The 4,489-nt window shown below is 42.3% G+C and overlaps 1 pseudogene; it reads left to right on the forward strand.

Annotated features, from left to right (window-relative positions):
- Nucleotides 1–509: 509 nt before the first annotated feature.
- LOC149408730 (large subunit ribosomal RNA) lies at nucleotides 510–1,673 on the forward strand (annotated as a pseudogene).
- Nucleotides 1,674–4,489: the final 2,816 nt, after the last annotated feature.

The raw sequence follows: 4,489 nt of genomic DNA on the forward strand, positions 1-4,489 counted from the left end.
AAAAAAAAAATCAGTCCTAGATGTGACCGTATCCTTTTCTGATTTTTCTGTTTCAGATTTTCGTTTAGAAATCGCTAATATTGTCTTCGATAATTAATAAATTAAAAAAATCATTTTCGTCAGGAGGTGAGGGAATGCAATTCAGAGCGGCGGGCGCGGGTAAAGCGCGGGAGTAACTGGGACGCACTTAACGGCCCTCGACGTGTTTTCAAAATTTTCTTATTTAAAAATAAAATATTTATTTTATTTAAATTTCAGAATCGAACTCATAACGTCATTCTTAGTGTAGAATAATAAATTTAGCCGCGGTTCGGTGCAGCGGGGCCGGCGATGAGTGGGATCTGATATCGAGTAGCGGCCGCGGGTAAACGGCGGGAGTAACTATGACTCTCTTAAGGTAGCCAAATGCCTCGTCATCTAATTAGTGACGCGCATGAATGGATTAACGAGATTCCCATCTGTCCCTATCTACTATCTAGCGAAACCACTGCCAAGGGAACGGGCTTGGGAGAATCAGCGGGGAAAGAAGACCCTGTTGAGCTTGACTCTAGTCTGGTATTGTAAGGTGACATGAGGGGTGCAGAATAAGTGGGAGGCGGGAGCAATTCCTCCAAACGTGAAATACCACTACTTTCATCGTTTCGTTACTTACTCAGTTGGGCGGAGGGCGTGCGCCGGCGTTAATGCCGCGCGTCACGGGTTTTTCGCGCCAAACGTGTACGGGGCGGCGAGCCGCGGCGGTCTCGGGCGGTGTGCGTGCGCAAGTGCGCCGCCGTTCGTTCCGTCGCGTCGCCGCATTTCCCCGCGTGATCCGTTCTGAGGACACTGCCAGGCGGGGAGTTTGACTGGGGCGGTACATCTGTCAAAGAATAACGCAGGTGTCCTAAGACCAGCTCAGCGAGGCCGGAAATCTCGCGTCGAGCAAAAGGGCAAAAGCTGGTTTGATCACGATGTTCAGTATGCATAGAGACTGCGAAAGCACGGCCTATCGATCCTTTCGTATAAAGAGTTTTTAGCGAGAGGTGCCAGAAAAGTTACCACAGGGATAACTGGCTTGTGGCGGCCAAGCGTTCATAGCGACGCCGCTTTTTGATCCTTCGATGTCGGCTCTTCCTATCATTGCGAAGCAGAATTCGCCAAGCGTTGGATTGTTCACCCATCAAAAGGGAACGTGAGCTGGGTTTAGACCGTCGTGAGACAGGTTAGTTTTACCCTACTGATGACCGATCATTGCGATAGTAATACTGCTCAGTACGAGAGGAACGGCAGTTTTGGACATTTGGTTCACGCACTCGGTCGACCGGCCGGTGGTGCGATGCTACCATCCACAGGATTAGGCCTGAACGCCTCTAAGGCCGTATCCCGCCTAGGCAAATCGGGCGGTGATACGTGATGTGAGTTCCGCGAGTCGAAAGGCTCTCTAAACAATGTGACATCTATCAGGCGGCCCCCGTCCGCGGGGGCCTCCGTCGAAGCCCGACGAGGCGAGGCGAGCACTGCGCAACGTGGTTAAATGTCCCGGCGCGATGGCGCCCCGCCTCTGACCAAGCTTAAGTTCGACGTCGGAACTCGGAATCGTCCGCAGACGACCTTCGTACCTGGCAGGGTGTTGTGCCCGGTAGAGCAGCGTCATGCTGCGATCCGTTGAGACTCAGCCCTACGCCAAGAGATTCGTCCGATCGTCTCCACGGAGCGTCGGCCCCCCCATGCTGCTGCTGTTTGCGGCCTAGCGCGAGCGAGCGTGTCGTACAAGCGTACGGACGACGGAGCGTGTCACGTGTGAAACGTGACGCGCCCCCGTCCTCTACGCTTGTGCGCGCGTTCGTTCGCGCTTTTTTTTTGCAATTTTTTTTTTTTCAAAGTCCCCGGCACTCGTGACGGTTTTAGCGTGTTTGAGAGTTTCACGAACGGAAAAGAAAAAAAAAGTTAACATTGAAATGTTACATACATACATACATACATACATACGTACGTACGTACATTCTTTTCACAACACCCACCGAGGGACACTCGAATGGAGTGTGCCTCGGGGGCTTTTTTTATGCGATTTTTTTTTTAAAGCGGATTAGCGGCGGTAGTAACTGTGACTCTCTCTAGGTGGCCGAACGCCTCGTCCTCCGATTGTGAAGTTATCGCGCGGATTTACCACATTCCCATATGTCCCTTTTTTAAAATTTAGAAATTAGAAAAAAAAGTTAACATTGAAATGTTACATACATACAATTTGCTCCAAAACGTTTTTTTACTTTTAATTTTGACTTTTCTTCAATTGTCTTGACATTTTTCAGTGTAAATGGCGTCTGTTCCGGTTTCGTCGGAGGATTCCGATGGCTCCACCAGGAATCCTGGAGATCCTTTGGGGGACCGTGAAAAAAACCTTATGAAAAAGATTCATGAACTAATTTCCTCCACATCGCCTACTGCTTGACCCTCTAAAAAGGAAGTCCCACAGGGAACAATTGACCATTGACTCGGACAGTGAAGTTGGATCAGAACAAGATACTGCTCGGCGTATCCCGTTTTCAGCTGATAACCAGGAAATGGCCTTGCCATTGCACCCTCAACCACTCCGAATGCCGAAAATAAGAAACGGGGGTTAGGTATGTATTTATTTATATAATTTGTACATTTATTTATAACAATTACAAGTAAAATAGCCATAATTGTACCATTTATGCAGTGTATATGCAATTCCAAAAATCTCGCAAATGCGCTATAGGACACAAAAAATAAAAATCTATTTTTTTATCTACCGCATTCAAAAAGCACGTAGCTCTCGTGAGTTTATAAATAAATTAGTGCGGCTCGCTCTACTATATAGAAGACGTCATTGTTATGACGTCCTCGAGAGTGAGACTCTGGTACAAAAAAAAAATAATTGGGCCAGTATATCATTATTAGATAAGTGATCGTTTATTAGTTGAAAAAAATATTTAAGCAAAGCAATACCTCTACTTGTCTCTAGGGAGTGGTAATTGGTCATGCCTAATATATAAATCGATGGGTAAAGCCAAGGGTAACGTCCATAGAGCCGCGAGAATAAAAAAACCTTAAAAAAAATTTATGGACTCTTTCAATGCGTAAAGTGTATGTTAATTCATGTGGAGCGAGCCCAGATGATAACCGCAACAGAAGCGGTACATGATTACCAGAATGCCCATAAAGAATGTTTCATTACAGTTTCAGTTAAATTTAAAAGCAGTTTCCGAGTTGTTGCTCTGAAGGGGTACTGTCAGTACCTAAAACAGGGCAAGAAAGTGGTGGTTCTCCTCCAGAATGTTATTTTTTTTTTTTAACCGAATTTTCGAAAAAAAAAAGACGATGGAGACGTGTCCCGTATTCTGGTTAGGTTAGGGGTTAGTGACCGGATAAATCGTCAAAATCAAAATTCAACAAACCTTTAAACGGCGATGTGAGGTCATGAAAAGTGATGAAACAAAAACTAGGTTGAATAGGTTACGAGTATAAGTATTTAACCCAATTTTTGTTTCATCACTTTTAATGACTTCATATCACTTTTTCAATGTGTGTTCTGTTGTCATTGTGGTGATTTATCATGCAACCTGATTGCATTTATCGATTTTCTTTTAATTTTAATTAATTTATTTATTTATTTATTTCATCGACACTCGTGGCGGTTTTCGATAAACTTAGTGTGGCTTTCTTCAGTCGCCCTATGTATTATGATTATATATAAAATTTATGATCAATATGGTTCCATGCTAACTCAACACGGTGACTGTTCAACACACTTTTAAAAAGTGATATAGAATCATTAAAAACGATGATTTGTTTAAACCTAACCTAACCTAACCTTACCTAACCTAACCTAACCTAACCCAACCTAACCTAACCTGACCTAACCTAACCTACTTAACCCAGTAAAAAAAAGTTTTTGATTCATCACTTTCCATGACTTTACATAACTTTTTAAATATGTGATGAATTATCATTTTGATGATTTATCCGGTCGCCGATCAATATAATATAGAAACCCAACTTACGACTTGTAGTATGATATCGAAAAAAGAAATCAATTCACAAACCTTTCTTCTTTTTTTTCGTCTTTTGATGAGTTCAAAACATTGTAGACGATAGATGGCGTAGCGGTTTCGGGGAAAATTAGGTTTTTTGTTATTATTCTTCTTATGCTGTGTACCTAAGTGTCATATTTATGTGTGAATAAAAATTATAAATAATAATAATAGTAATTATTTATTTTTTGGAATAACTTTACTGAGTAAAACCTAATATTGTAATATTTAATTATCGAAGATAATATTAGCGAATTCTAAAAGAAAATCTGAAAGAGAAAAATCACCAAAATAATAAAAAAAAAAAAAATCAGTCCTAGATGTGACCGTATCCTTTTCTGATTTTTCTGTTTCAGATTTTCGTTTAGAAATCGGTAATATTGTCTTCGATAATTAATAAATTAAATAAATCATTTTCGTCAGGAGGTGAGGGAATGCAATTCAGAGCGGCGGGC

The sequence above is a fragment of the Hesperophylax consimilis genome, unplaced genomic scaffold, assembly GCF_061612785.1.
Source record: "Hesperophylax consimilis isolate HC1 unplaced genomic scaffold, BYU_Hcon_1.0 scaffold_103, whole genome shotgun sequence".
Taxonomy (NCBI): Eukaryota; Metazoa; Arthropoda; class Insecta; order Trichoptera; family Limnephilidae; genus Hesperophylax; species Hesperophylax consimilis.